We start from the raw sequence: 16,625 nt of genomic DNA, 5'->3' as shown, positions 1-16,625 counted from the left end.
TAGCATGACATCCTCTGTCTTGTTTTGTGGGATGTCTGTTTGCATGGCAATAGCTTGATTAACCTTTTGTCATGGTTTAACCCCAGCTGGTAACTGAGCTCCACACAGCCTTTTTCTCAGTCCACTGCCATGAGGGCATGGGGAAGAGAATTCAAAGAGTAAAACCTAGAAAATACAGGGGGTTGAGATAAAGACAGTTTAATAGGTAAAGCGAAGGCTGTGCACATGAGCAAAGCAGGAAAAAAGGAATTTTCATTCACTGTTTCCCATGGGCAGGCAGGTGTTCAGCCATCTCCAGGACAGCAGGGCTCCATCACACATAATGGTGACCTGGAAAGCCAAACACCATCAATCCAAATGTCCTCCCATCCTTATTCTCTCTGCAGCTTTATCTGTGAGCATAACACCTTCTGGTATGGAACATCCATTGGGTCAGCTGGGGTAACTGTCTCAGCTGTGTCCTCTCCTGACTCCTTGTGACCCCCGGGTTCCCCTCTGGTGGAGTGGGGTGAGAAGCAGAAAAGGCCTTGAGCCTGTGTGAGCACTGAACGGACATCCCTGTGCTATCAACACTGTTTCCAGCACATGAACAAAACACAGACCCATACAAATTACTGTGAAGAAAATTAACTCTATCCCAGCAAAAACCAACACACATGTGAAGATTTGCAAATTGAACTGATAAAAGGCTACTGAGTATAAAATGAGTCAGATTAGTCTGTTTTATCCCTGACACAGAAGAAATACTCTGTCAAAGATGCTGCTCTGTGCAGCTTCTTTATTTCCTGACCTAAGTGACTGTCATCTAGGATCCCTGTCCTAAACAGGTTCCATTGTCCTCCTTGTTTGTCTTCCCAGACAAAGCTATCTACTTCCCTGGGTACTTGGAAGGATATGATACTAGTTTTGGTCATATCAGACTAGCAGTCTCTAGTTTCACAACAAAGTGGGTTGACAGAATTTAGCCAGGCTGGAGATCTAATCTTAATCTGACATTTAAATGTAAGCTGAGGTCATTGAGGCCATATTAACTGAAACCAAAAGGCAGAAAAATCATCAAGACCTCTGTGATGTGAGGCTGATAAATTTTAATGGCCGTTCAGTGAGTTCAAGCATCTTTTAGAGGGGATTTAGCATTTCACAATAATTGCATCCTTATGAAATAGAAATCACATTGGATGGCTTGCAGGGGAGTGATGACAATTATTTTTCATTTCATGATGTAGAAGAAAATTAACCTTTCCTAAGTGTGTTCTTTCAGTCATAGTCAGAGAGTTTTATATTGTTTTATTGTCAATTGCTGTATTTTTGTTTTTCCATAGGGGGTTACTTCTAATATGGAGAGAAAAAAAAAAGTTTGATTTTAAGGTTAAGAAATATTGAGTCATATTACTTTAAAGAAAATAAAATTATAATAGCACAGAAGCATGTTTTAGAATTTTATTTTTGTGTGATTGTGATGGTTTTGGCTGGGGTAGAGTTAATTTTCTTCACAGTGGCTACCATGGTGAAATAACTGGATAAGAACTTTTACCAGCTATATTTGGGTATATTCCCTCTTGCTCACCGTGTTTGCAGCTTAGGATGTGTGCCCGTATTGGGTCACCAGGAAGTTCTTATTTATTTCTGAATTCTCCAGTTTGGCTGCAGGGCTCAGCTGATGCCTGGATCCCTTGCCTGGTCACCCCATGTCTGCCGATGGAACATTGGGTTTCTTGTGACTGGTGGAATCTGTCAGTAGCAGGTAAATGTGCTCACAGCAGTGACTCCAGAATTCAGCAGGAGGCCAGGGTAACTACCAGCTGTCTTCTGCCTACAGAGAAGATATCTTGGTTATTTTTACAGATTTTCGCCTATGGCCTCTGTGGTCTTGACAGGTGTCAGCGTGTGAACATGGCTTTCATGTTTTACAAATCTTCCACAGTTTGAATATCCTAATGACTTTCTATTTTCTTCTTTTATGAAAACTTGTTTTAGCAGTTCCAGTCCTATTTTGCCTGACTGATGCACTAGTCCTGAAGGCACCTGTCACTGTACGTTTCATACATGATGTTAAGCATTTATGCAGCTTGAAGTCATAACCTTTTTATCTTGAACCCCTTTAGGTTTCTTTAGACAAAATCTACACAGGTGCTGAGCCCCATGGTGTTGAGTGTTCTACAAATGTGGTACCAAAACAAGTTGTGATTCCCTGCACTGAACTGCTGAGGTTTGGCATTCATGCTGGGGAAGAGGACAGCTGAACCTGGACTACACTGTCCAGTTTAGGGGTCTCTGGTGCATAACAGAGACCAACAAACTGCAGAGAACACAGTGGAGGACCGCTAGCATGGAGACGTGCCCGACTGATGAGAACTGGATATGTTTAGTTTGGAGCAAAGGAAGCTGAAGGCTTGATTTAATTACAGTGGTTCACTCTCATAATGAGAAATGTGAAGAAGATGAAACCATCATTTCCAGGATGTGTGCAGTGCAAGAAGAGGAAGAAATGTTGCAAAAGTTGTGACAAGGGAAAGGGAACCAGTATTATTTAAAAATCCTCAGCATGAGTGTTCTGTGGCATTAAGATGTGTTCTGAGAGAGAACAAGGGGCATCTATCCCTGGAAAAATTCAAACTCATTTGACAAGGCTATGGGTGACTCCAGATGAACTCCAGAGGTCTCTTTTAATCTAGATATTTCTAGAATTCTTTGGTAAATTATGTCTTTTGCAGAAATTATGAGAAAGAAAGATCACACTGCTACTACTGAAAACAATGGAAACAATGCTGTATACTTAAAGTGACCCTGGAAGAGTCACTAACAATGAGGTATCTCAGAATTCTGACTGGGTTGCAAAAATAAGGATTGCGCCCCAGTGATCAGTGGAAAACACCCAGTGCTAAAGGGGAACCAGAACAGGATACACCCAGTGGTGTGTTTGGAGGACAAAACCTGTTTTCTTGCTAGGTGCTTAAAGGTAAGCACTTTTCAGACAAAAAGAGATATGTACAGTACTGCATATGTTATGAGGCCATGAAAACCCTAGTTTTCATGGATACATGTGGATACCACCAAAATGCCACAAGGGATTTTGGTGGCATCCATAAGTATCCGTGAAAACTAGGATGGGTTGATGGGTTAAGCCTCTGCCACAAAATAATATTTTGTTCTATTCATACAAGTATGACAGGTTATGAACCTGTCCTGAGTGACCACCATTAATTTGCAGGTCTATTGTCAGTAATTAAATTGCCACTTTGGCAAGAACTCAGTGTAGCCAGGAACCACACATTGGCAAGGCTGCCTGTGGGCTTGTACCATTTACAGCGAGGAGTAAAAAAAGTACATTGCAAATAGGGAGCTTTGCAACAAGAATAATGTAGCTTTAAATTATACCTTTACCTCTGATTAATTGCATAGAGATAAAAATTTCCAGATAATGGAAATAAGATTATTTGGTTTTGTACTGCAGACAGTCTGGTGCTCTAAATATGTGCCGCTTGATGCATTAACCTTACAGAGATGTTTTTTGACAAACAGAAATAAAGGCTGAAAAGAGGCTGACTTTGAAAAATCCCTTTCATTAACACTCTTTCTTCTTGGTATAACTGAATTCTTGTCACAATCCACTGAAATTGTCATGTTACCCACAAAAGTGCAACACCTTCCTGCAGCAGAGCATGTTGACTGCATGGGAAAATTGAGCTGGAGTGGTGAATTGGAATTGGGTTTGGCTAGGAACAAAGTAAAAAGCAAAGCTAATCTTGTAATGAAGTCATGGTTTTAGCAGATTACAGTGATAAAGATTTGGCTGATGAAGTACTTATTGGGTTGTGATGTTAGAATTTAGTACTCCTGACTTTTAAAATATATTGTTTAATAAGTATAATCTGGAAGAAGGTTGGGAGGTCAAAATATAACATATATAAAGTAAGGTACAAAAGGATATGAAGGAAAAAAATCAGCAAATACTGTGTTTTCTTTTCTTTTTTTTTCTGAGCAATCTGATCTAGTGGAATAGGGAGGCTGGAACTAGGTGATCTTTAAGGTTCCTTCCAACACAAACCATTCTATGATTCTGTTTCTATTTTTTTAGCTTCACTTTCATCTTTCAAAACTTTCCAAATTTTGAAAATCCTGTTTAATTTGAGTTTTTAGATAAATTTGTGTTTTTCAAAATTGAGACATTTCATAAATAACATGGCAGTAAAATAAAGAAGAGGAGGAAATACCTATTTATATGTCATCTGTTCCATTGCATGCCCAGGGACAGCTTGCATGGCAGGTTGAAAGTGAGCTCAGTTGGGCAACCCATGCTGCCAAAGGGGCAGAGATCTAGATGAATGTATGACTGTATGAGTACATTTCTATAATGACTAAATTTCTCTTCTAGAAAATATCTCTTCTAGTTTCCATGCCTCTGTCAGAGTCAGCAGGTGAGTATTGTGAGGATTGCAGAGGAAAAACTCTGCCCAGATTCCCGGAGATTCCCAGAGATGTATTGGAGAGTACTTGGGAGGTGAAATATTACTGAAAGTTGCTGAGGTACATCCAGACTCTTGGTCAAGGCACAATTCTGCTTTTTCTCCTGAGCTCTGCTACTGTTCCTACGCTGATCGAAACTGACTGTGAAATAGTGGAAGGAAAATTGAAGGACTGGGGACTTCCATCTGTTCCTCCAGTAAAGGGACAAAGCACATCCACATAAAAATGTATCCAATTGACAAAGCCATGGCTAAGCAGATGGTGCTGTCAGGAGGGTTTTCACTGCTTCATCCAAGGATATTTAATGAGTCATTCTTTGACTGATGGCAGAGTTTAGAATACGTGAAGAGGAAGAGAAACTTTGAAGATTATTTTGTAAATTTGTTGAGAAGAGTTTTAAACCAGGATCAAGAGTAGCAATGGACAGTGCCCTACAGATGAGTATAAACTCAAGCTGACTTGATGACTTGGACAAAGGCCAAGAAACTAGAAGAGATATTTTTTTTTTTACAGAGTTTAGGAGTGTCAAAGGGGATTACAGAAAGCCTGCCAAACATTTAATATTTCTGTATATGATAAAAACCATGGAGAATACATCTGTAAACCTGAAATTATTCATGCAGAGGTTCAGAATGTGATTTAATTTACAGAATAGACTTGGAGAGAAAATTCACATAATTGGCATATTGATTAAAAATGTTGATTTAAAGGGTATAATGTATTTATGGACAAAAGGGAGGAATGTTCCTTCCATGTCAAAGATGCAGGCTTGATCTGAGGTCTCCAATAAGTAGTAGGAAGTGAGTTATGCTGAAAATATCTGGGTAGGGACGAAAGGGACATACAGAACAAGGGGGTCACTAAACGAAGAGTGTGGATGAGACCTTCTGAGAAAAAAGACAATCAACCAAAACATAAATCTCATGATAGTGGGAAAATCACAGAATAAGTTGAGTTAGAAGGTTCCCAAAAGTATCATCAAGTCCAACTCCTGGCCCTGCACAGGACACCCCAAGAGTCCCACCATGTGCCTGGGAGCATTGTCCAAACACTTCTTGAACTCTGTCAGGCTGGTGCTGTGACCATTTCCCTGTGGAGCCTGTTCCAGTGCCCAAGCACCCTCTGGATGAAGAACCTTTTCCTGATATCCAACCTAAACCTCCCCTGGCACAGCTCCAGGCCATTCCCTTGGGTCCTGCCACTCATCACCAAAGGGAAGTGATCAGTGGCTGCCCCTCCTCTTCCCCTCACAAAGAAGTTGTAAACTGCGATGAGGTCTCTCCTCAGTCTCCTCCAAGCTGAACAGACCAAGTGACCTCATCTACTTCTTGGCTTCTATGGCTTTCCCTCAAGGCCCTTCACTGTCTTTGTTGCCTTTTTTTGGACACTCTCTAGTGGCTTAATCTTTCTTACATTGTGGTGCCCAAAGCTGCACAGAATATCCAAGATGAGTTCGCCCCAGCCCAGAGCAGAGCGGGACAATCCTCTCCCTTTGCCAGGCTGGCCATGCTGTGCCTGATGCCCCCCAGGAGACACTTGGCCTTCCTGGCTGCCAGGGCATTGCTGACTTATGCTTAGCTTGCCATTGACCAGAATCCCTGGGTCCCTTTGTGCAGCACTGCTCACCAGCATCTCATGCCCCAGTTTGTCCATATATCCGGGTTTGACCCATCCTAGGTGCAGAATCCGGCACTTCCCCTTGTTGAACTGCATATGGATTGTGATTGCCCTGTCCTCTGATTTAGGAAGGTCCCTCTGCAGGACCTCACTGCCTTCAAGGCAGTCAACAGCTCTTCACAGTAAGAAATAAAGGAACACAGAAGTTTTACCTCTCCTGCTCAACGCGGGGAGACAAGGACTGATCTCTGTCTTTGAGAGACACATAAGCATGCACATGGATTTACTGCCTTGCTGTTGAGGACAAACCTTTTTAGAGCAGAGGGACACAAACTGCTCTTCACAACACTTGGTCCTCAGTCTACTCTGATCCACTGTGGCCCAAGGCACAATCATGATTTTGTATGATATCTTTGCCATTCAATGTGTGTGAAATAATGCAAGGGCTGTGTTACAGCTCACCAGACTGGTGCTTTCATGGCATGGAATGCAGAGCACATGCTGCTCACCCTGGAGATAACCTGTGAAGGCGGAGTCCTTCAAAACCAGGTTACATAGTAATTTTTCAGGTAAGATTTTGGTTCGATTTTATTTTTAATGTACCGTCAAAACGCATAGAGCACCAGGAAGGTATTTTTATTATAATTCTGTAAGCCTGAACAAACAGATGAAGAAACTAAATAAAGGAACCAAGAAGGGAGTTTGGATTTAGCTACTGAGGAAAATTGAGGCATGATCAAACTCCTAGAGGCTTGGGAGCATTGCCTTATATAATCATGTACCAAAATACTGTTATGCACTATATATATAAACACCTAACTCCAAAGTAAAGTCACAATCACCTTCATTTCAAATAAATGGAAATTGGCTTAGCTCCCTCCATTGCTCCTTAGATCAGGCCTATACTCCCCCAACAGAGGCAATCTCCATTTCTGTAAAAGCATGGCTCCTACTTCCCCAGCTCCCTCAGGGCTGTCCCTTGGCCTCTGCATGGCAGTTGTGTGCTAGAAGAGCTCAGAGACCACTGCCTGGATCAGCATTCTCCTCTTGAGCCTTCAGGTATTGCTCACCTTATATGGCAGACTGTGAGCACCCCAAGACCATGCAGTTGTCGTCGCTGTAGGATCTGGAGTCTGCCTTCCTTGTGGCATCTAATTTCTTACTACATGGTTTGATCTCCAAGAAATCCTGAGCTACTTATGAGACGTCACTTACAGCTCAAGGATCTGCAGTAGTTTCTTTATACAGTCTTATGTCTATTTAACTCCACAGGATTTCTGAAGCCAGCATGACCCTGTCTGACTTTCATTTGGCAAATGCGTACAACTAACTGAGACCATGGCATAACAGTTTTCCTCTCTTTACAATGGTGTTGCGGTTTAACCCCAAGTGACACCTAAACCCCACACATCCTCTTACTCAGTCTCCTCACATTGAGATGTGGGAGAGAATTGGAAGAGCAAAAGTGAGAAACCTCCTGAGCTGACATAGAGTTTAATAGGTGAAGCAAAAGCTACACACACAAGCAAAGCAAATTGAGGAATTCATTCACCAATTCCTATGGGCAGGCAGATTTTCAGCCATCCCCAGGACAGCAGAGCTTCATCATGCACAACATCAACTTGGGAAGGCGAACACCATCACTCCAAATGCCTTCCTCTTCCTTCTTGTCCCCCACCCAGCTTTATAGACTGTGTATAATGCCACATCGTCTGGAATATCCATTTCAGTTGGGAGATATTGGGAGCAGTGTCCCCACCCAACTCCTTGTGCACCCTCACCCTCATGGCTGGTGGGGTGGGATGAGAAGCACAAAAGACTTAAAATCTGTGTAAGCTCTTCTGAGCAGGAACTAAAATATCTCTGTGCTATCAGCACCGTTTCCAGCACAAATGCAAAATTTGCTGCCTGCAAACTCAAAAAATTTTCACTGGGGGAAAAATGATGCAACAAAGGAACAGAGGAAAGTCTCCAAGTCACATTTTCAAATCCCTCCAAAATTTTCAGAAAGTGTATGTTTAGAAAAGATGGATTGTGACAAGCAGTTAACAGTGCATTCCTGACTTTAGCTTTTTTGCATGCATGAGGTAATGTAATATATTGGCTAGGAAATCAAGAGAATTTCTGAACATTCAGGCAAATCCTGATCCTGCTGAGTGTACTGAAAAGCAAATCTCAAGTACTGGCTAAAAGATTATTCCAGGAGGTGATTTAAAAATCTTTTAGTCCAAGATGCTTCTAAATTTATCTTCACATATCTCACACTCCTTACGGCACTGGTTTTGTCTCCTTACTTCACCAGTGGAGCCCTTTTTTCATGCCCTGATTCATCCCCTTCCTTCGCACCTTTTTTCACTCTTAATGGTTTATTTGTTCCAAATGATGATTCCCGGGTGTTAGGCTAAATGATTCTAGTGATATAGTTCAATCTGTCAAGCAAAAGGATGCAATAATTAAGGTTTGGTCTAACTTAATAGTTCTCATGAGTTAAGTTAAAAAGGGGATATAGGAAAGAAAATGGAAAATCACACACTGACTGAATTCTTAATCATCTCTGGTGTATAAAAATACCCCAGAAAGAATTACTTTTTATCACATTCTTGGCTAAATGAAGCACATTCTAATATTCTAATTACAATATTAAGCAAAGTTATAATGATGAAAGGTCAAAGTAATCAAGAGCTATCTTTACTCACAGTATGTGTTACCCATTCTTACACAAAGAGCTGTCTCTGCCAGCCCTCATCCCTTGCTGCCTGTGATAAGGAAATTAAGCAACTGTTTTTGAATGGAAGTAAGATCAAGTGACATATTATGACTAATGAAGATATTAACACTTGCACAGGGAGGACTAAGGAGAATGCAAAGGTTTTTCATTTTAACTTTCTTCCTTGTAAAATTTTGAGTTCTCATTCACAGTGTATGGACTGTCTCTGCAACCTGAACCTTGCTCAATTGTGCTGACAGAGTGCCAGCCTTAATTCCGCAGGGACTGGAAGATTTTAGTTCCATCACAGAATAAACTGTCATTGAGGTAATGAAATAAATCTACTCTTTGCATTTCAGCTGTGGTTTGGTTGCTCCCCTTGATTACCTGTATGTGCCAATGCCCCGGGCCTGGGAAGTTCAGAGCTGTGACATCTTGCAGCTTTGCAAGCTGGTGTGTCAGCCTTCTGATCAGCTATACATTTACTCTGAGAACCTGGTTCAAGACCTGAGCTCTGTCTTTAACTTGGTGCCAGAGAGAGAAACAAGAGCTGTGTCTCCTTTCTTTTCAATTGCATCACTAACAGCTGAGTCTGAAAGTAAATCACTTGAATTGCATCCTTTTGTCCATAAACCTCCTTTGTATCCGGTGTGCTCATTTGTGAGCCAAGACTTGTTTTACAATGTTCTAGAAGCTTTATGTACACTCTGGTCTGATCAAATCATAACAATCATGATTTATAGCCCAATCTCTTCCATAAAAAGGTGGACAGCGAAAAAGAGAAATATTTAATGTAGATGGAAGATCTCAGCCCACACCTTTTTCACTGGTGAATATCTGCAAGTAAGAAGATGAGTTGACCTAATTTGCTTCAATGATGGTGACCTGTTAGCTCCTTACTGAGAGCACCTCTAGAGGATTAGGGTAAAATGAGACTTTTTATCCTGGAAGATAGTTTGATTGTCTGACTGATATTTAATATTTAGCATCTAAACAAGGCAGAACAGAAGTACACAAGTGGTGCTCTGCCAAACAAGGATTTTGTTGCATCAGAGGCATTATGGAGTAAATTGGTCATTTGTGAAGTCCAGAAACTGAAGCATTAGAGAAAATTTTCCTGAATTTAGTGGTGTATTGAATTTTTCTGTATTTTATTGCTATACCAAAAATTTTTTGACTGAAAACCAATAGAAAAATAGGAGGACCCATGGCTTGGGCTGTACTCTGAGTTTTATTGCATTAAAAACTTCTTTTCTTTCTTTTCCTCAATTTCTTTAAATGAAATAGAATTTTTACTTTTACTTTTACCCAAGCCTGAGTCCAAGACATTTGGAAACTGTGAAGATGTCCCAACAGCATATAGTTATATTTACCTGCTTTTGCACTTCCTATCATGAAACAGAAGTACCTGGTTGGAGGACAAGTTGCCACAAGCCCGAAGCACTCCTGTTTGCCTGGAAGGCACCTGGAAGGCTTTTATTTTTCTTGCTATGAATCCAGACTCCAATTATCCTTTTTCAAGCTCTTACCCCTGAAGAAGGAGACTAAAAGCAGATTTTTCTGTGTAATTTCATACCACATCAGTTACCTGTGTGTGGATAGAGCTTTGTAGAGATTTGCTGCAATCATTCTTCATTGAGCTACAGATGCTGACTCTGAACCTTTATTTTCCAGCAGAAGTGCTTGTGGAACTGCTGTCTAACCTAATTGATTAAGCATGATCTAGCTTCTCTTGGGTAGCAGATCTCTTTTAGTCTCAGTTGTATTGAATTAGTTCTGCCAAGGAGCAATTACAGGGACAGTTATGCCATTGGATGTGAGGAGCAATGACCAGCCTTGGGCACAGGATAGGGACAAAAAATTTTCATTGGAGTCAGCTGCAACCAAAGACAAGATATGTGATATCTGGTGGTGTTTTGAATACAAGTCATGACTCTAGACCTTTGTAGAAAAGAGTGCACAGCAAGGTTTCAAATTAACTTTGAGCTACAAATACTGAAAAGTCAGGAATGAGTGGTTGTCAGGATTTAATCTAGCCTAAGAGGTAGTTGAAAGGGAGAAGATGAATGATAAAAGCCTCACACCTTTAAGATAGTTCCCTTCTTGATAAGAGTGGAGATATTTCCCTTTGTTATTTTGGGAACCATTCTTTTTTCTTCTTTGAAGAGCAGACATTGTTTTAAATTATGTGTCAAGTCCTCCACAGATCAGCTCTGCCCACCACTGACAACCTAGTTGAATTTATTAAGCTTTTAGCCTGTGTTGTGTTTCTCAGCCTTGGGAATTGTTTGTTTTGGATATGAGTTTTCAACCAGAAAGTCGTGCAGAGATCTCTTCACCACTAGATACTAAAGACTTCTAAATGGCCCAAAAATACAAGTCAGTTCTCACTTAGCAGAGTCCAGTCCATAATTTAGTTGGAAAATGTTTTAGAGGTTTGAGATTCTATAGCAGGAAAAAGAAAAACCACTGACATGCTTTAAGTTACACTAGAAAAATATTATTGTAAATTTATTAATGTCTTTAATTGCTTCGAGTCATTCTCTTATTAAATGTAGTTCCTGGACTGCTAGGTGTTTGTATTAAAGATGTTTTTGTAAAATAAATCTGACAAAGCACTCATTATTTGAGCTGTTTTTTACAAGAAAAGTGGTGTTTTGGGAATATGGAAAAAGTTGAAAATCATATCAAACAGATCCTTAGTTTTGCGGCATGTAGAGACCACACTTAAAACCAACCCTGATGTGGCCCATGAATTACCTTTTGATTTCAAATTCTCCAGGAACCACTACAACACAGCAGTGAAAATGAGAGATTTCACTTTTTGGTGTCAGTTTTTCCTTAATGATACCGCTAAGATACATTAATGTTGCTAATTAATGAAAGTCAGTATTTCATTATTAATGTTGCAAAGCTTTAAAATCCTAAGTATTTTCCTTGATTTTTGCATGTCACATGCCTATCTGATTTAGCTTGATTCCTGGCTAGATTTCCCCACAGAAAATCCTCCTTATTCTGTGGTAGAGCAGCCCCTCTGAGTCAGGAGGGAGAGGCAACAGGGAGAGCTGCCCACAACTCCACACACAGTATGATTCAGATCTTTGTGGGGGTGTCTATGAATGCTGTGTAAAAGGCTCTTGCCTCCATCATGATGACATAATACCGGGTTTTAACTTACCAACCGTGGATGTGCTCTATTTGTTTCCAAACGAAAAGTGAACAGACTGCAGATACTATAAATATTCTATGTAGTTACTCAATAAACCCAAATGGCTGTAAATAAAAAGGACCTTTCTGAATTACTGAGTAAATAGTAATTTCTCAAAGCCCTTTTACCCCATCAGACCCCAATTAGAACTGCAGACTATGTCAGAAAACATTCAATTACTTTGCAGAAGATTCTGTGATTCTGCTTATATTGGCTACACCTCTCTATTATTCCTGTGCAAAACCTACTCTTTTGATGAGTTTCTGTCTTGGTTTTGGTTTTTGTTTTGATAAAAAGAAGCAAAACCTCTAGGAGGAGTCTTGCTGCCTGTCCACCAGTCCTTCTTGCTGACCAGAAAATTTGCTGTTCCTTAACTCCTTGTTTTGAGGGCTAGGTGTGGTGCTTACACTGCAGGGCATCAGATCTGACATCAGCTGAAGTCACTAGAAATAGGTTTAAGTCATAAATTAAGACATCAAAATGAAAATTAACATTTATAAGCCAAGTGTCTAAGCTCTCATCTATGACAGATCCACTCATAGAACCCAAGTGGCACTGATAGCAAATTGTCTGACCAGACACAAGAGGTCCAACTGACCAGGTTATGCAAAGGCATTTTAAATAATCTGAAATATCCTAGAGTTTATGAAATGTCCACATTCCCATAGATCCCTGGTTATACATGCCTTAAAATACAGCCTCAGATATCTCAGGTATGATCCCACTACAGTTTGTATGTTATGGATTTATAGGAACATGATTCTAGATTTATCTATTTGCCTGAAGTTCCTGCTCATCTGTGGAGGAAAACTGAACCTGAGATTCCACACCCAGTACACTGGGAGGCTGTTTAAATGAAGGACTCTAGGGGAACCAAAATTAAGCTAAAATTACTGAATCTACTCTCTGCATCTTGAAGACCAGAGTCTAGAAACTCATCATGCAGCTAAAAAATGTGGCCCTGAAGCAACAAGGAGATGTCCCCAGGAAATCTTTAGGACCCCCTGCACACCCATGTGTGAGTACTAGGTGGCTTAATGTGCCTGATATGTAGATTAATCCACTAGCAAAAAGACATTGACATGACAGTTTTATGCGCAGGAGTTGGGTAAATCTAAACCCACATTGTGTTCCTGGATGTTCCAGAACCCAGATAGTTAGATGAAGAACGTGTACTATGTGTAGCAATTGTGCCCTTGTAGTTGATCTCTGAATACAGGGGGAAATGCAGAGTACATTTAGATATTCTATACTTCTCTTGCTTGTTTCTTCCTACTCCAGGAAAAGAGGGTGGACATTTTGTGGCTGCACTGATAGAAGGAAATAGCAAATAATGGACAGAATTGGCAGCTGGATTTTTTTTGTTTGTTTTTGTTTTGAGGTTTTTTTTAATGTTTTCTTTGCTCTCTTGGAGGTTTTTGTTTGATTTCACTCTGGTCAAGAAAATTTCTTCTTCTTTCACCAAGACAGGAAATCTTAGGATATTTTTACTTACCTCTTGTTTACTTAAAATATAAACTTGTTGCAGATCACATGCCATATAGGAGCCACCTATGATGAAAAATGAAATTTGTAATGTGAAGACTCCCTCCTACTCCAAAATGCAGCATCCCTATTTTCTCTGGCAGTTTGAACCTCACTGGGAGTGTATGTGTATGTATGTCTTGCATAAATGCATCAACTGATAGATGGCTACTACAGCATGGGATGAGGCCTCTATCTTGTTTTGTGGCTGCATGGGAGATTTAAATGGTCTTTTCCCAGTGTCTTTAAATGCCATGCAGCCTGAGAATGACTGTCCTCTATCTCAATGCAGCTATTCAGTTAACAACTCAGCTATGGTTTACTCTGCAGAAGGCTTGCCTTGCTCTATTATCTCTGTAATTATGGAGACTTGTACCTGTGTAATCTAGAGAAAATGTCATTCCAACATGAAAACCTTCATTGTGGAGTCTGGAAATCATGCAGCAGTTTAGCAGTTTGAAGTTTAGAAAATAGCACATTAACATTTAAATGAAGTGTTAAAATAACAGGCTGCTGCTGAAGTTCAAAGCTGAGGATGCGAATTTTTTACAAAGGGCACTTTACATCTTCAAAGAAGGAATCATGGACTTTTGGAAACCCTAAGTTAACTCTTGCAGCCAGTGCCAATCCAGTAATCATAAACGAAAAGGGCCATGAGAAGAAGTCCAGAGGCTCCATACCAAGCTATGCAATTTTGCCTGGAATGAGAGCATCTGGAAAAAAAAGGTCTCTTATACTTAGTTTATGCATCCTTTCAAAATCAGCTGATTTAACACATGGATGACCAGGGAAGCCTCAGTAAAATCTGAAGCATTTTTCTCTACATGAAGACAGTCAGTATCCTTCCATCAGTATCCTTCCATCCTTCTATCCTGTCTCTGAAGAACCATAGGAAATGATTCAGCCCTTATTGCTGTCACATCTCATACAGCAGAGGAGAAATATGGATGCTAGGAGCAATATTTTACCAAGTTTTCCTAAAGAGCACTCCAGTGCCTGCTTCTTCTTTTCCTGGTGCTTCACACTGTAGATAAAGAGGTCTACCAGTATGCCTAAAGGCAAAAGAAACCAGATATAAAGTATGAAGTGATAAAAACCTTCTTGCCAACTGTTTTCTTCAAAGAGATTCTCAAAAATAAGTTTTCCTAATTTTTAAATATTTTGTGTTACAATCTATTCAATTAAAACCACAAAGACACTGCTTAAATGCAACAGACAAATGAGCTGTGAGCCACTTGGAAAACAGAAATGTGTAAACTACTTGTGGCCTAATGAGAGATTGTGCTTGCTGCTTGCCTTTCAAAAGCACACACACCTTTTACAATACAGAAATCCTAATGAAGTTATGAGTCTCCAAATACAAAAAAGGCCTTTAAAATTAGAGGAACATATTTTTAATACATATACTGGGGTTTAAAATAGAAATAGGCAGTGATGTTTGGGGAAGAATAAAATAAACTTCTTTCCATGTACTTCTGATGAGAGATAAAAGAGTTTAAAATGTCATTTGCATGACGGAACTGTTTACCCCTGTACCCCATTTCTGCCAATTTAAGTGAATATTTCATGATAAATTTAAGAACGTAGGATTATAGGATGGAGTGGGAAATTTCAAGTAAATTTTCCCACTTCCTGGAATAAACTGAAGTTTGGTATGTCTTGGTTTCTTAAATATATCCCTCCTAAAGTCTCACAGTAGGTTTGCAACTTAATAAATATCAGCTTAATCCCATCCTGCTTGTGCAGTCTTTTATGGCATAACAGCTCCAGGGAGTTTGTATGTGTATGTGTGGTATTACCTGTTCACACAAATCTGTAGCTGATATTCTTTACCTATTTTTAAAAATATGCTGCCACCATGCCAAAGTCTCCCAGCAGCTGGGCAGGCTGGGTCTTCCTTTACCCGCACGTATGGGCAGCACAGAACTGGTAAGGAACACAGATTGCAAAAGGATTCAGGTTCCTTGGGATCATAAGGAATCAGGAGCCACACATGGTAGAGCCACCATCCTCTCTTCAGCTGCTTCAGCATGGCCCATAAATGCTGAGGCTGTGGAGTGCCCCTAGGGTTTGGGTGGGGGCAAAGCCCAGGACCTCAGTGGAGCAAGTCCAGGAAGCCAGAACTGAAAGCTGACAGAAGTGCTGGCTTCTTGTCCTTACCCTGAGGTCATGAGGTGGTGAGTTCTAAACTTGGAATATTAATACTTGCAAGACATCAGAACAAACCTCCCTCCTTTGAGTCTTCCATAGAGCCATGAAAAATACTGCATGTTTTAGCTTTGTATCATTAAACTATAAGGCACCCCATTCAAACTACTTGTAAGAAATATCATCTAGAAAAAAAAGAAAAAGAGAAACAATACAGAATCATAGAACAGTCTGTGAAGAGAAAGTGGCCTTAAATGTCATCTCATTCAAAAATACTCCCATTTTATTCTGGTTGTGTCTAACCCCTGTGGTTTTATCACTAGTCTCATGACAATTAGGTGTTTTCTTTAGCATCTAGTCTTATGATACAAGTGCTAGTGGCAGCAGTAGGGCAGGAGGGGAGGAAATGCTGCTGATAGAGTCACCAAGGAACCCTGAGCCTACTGAACCATTTCCAGAAAACCTGGTTTTGCAGACATCTGCCTGTGTCCCAGAGGAGGCTGTGAGAGGTTCGTCAGTGCCTGTATTTGCATGTGTGTTGGGAACTGAGGTCCTTTCCAGAGATCTTACTCTGAGGAGCAGAAACACTTCCTTGGTTGTACCATTTGCATTACAGCAGCTCACAAAAAGTTCATCCTCACAACCAGTAAAGTCTTGCTTTTTAGTTGAATCTATATTTTATAAGTATGATTTGTAGTGTCAGTAAATCTGTTGGGTCAAGGGAAAAAAGATGAGGTTGAAAATATGCTTACCTGGGTTTCATTTTTAGGAAGCCAGGTAGGACATGTTCTGCTACAGGGATTTCTACTGCTCTGGAGAGCGTTTAGTGTAGGCAAGGAATCATATGCATGGTGTGTGACATCTAGGAGGTTTTCACACCAGAGACTGAATTTTATGACTGTCCAGATGCCTTTCACGCTTTTAATTCATATTCGTTCCATGAATAAAAATCTG

The sequence above is a fragment of the Ammospiza caudacuta genome, chromosome 2 (genome assembly GCF_027887145.1).
Source record: "Ammospiza caudacuta isolate bAmmCau1 chromosome 2, bAmmCau1.pri, whole genome shotgun sequence".
In the NCBI taxonomy this organism is placed as follows: domain Eukaryota; kingdom Metazoa; phylum Chordata; class Aves; order Passeriformes; family Passerellidae; genus Ammospiza; species Ammospiza caudacuta.
The sequence above is the reverse complement of the archived record's forward strand: the minus strand, read 5'-3'. Positions refer to the sequence as shown.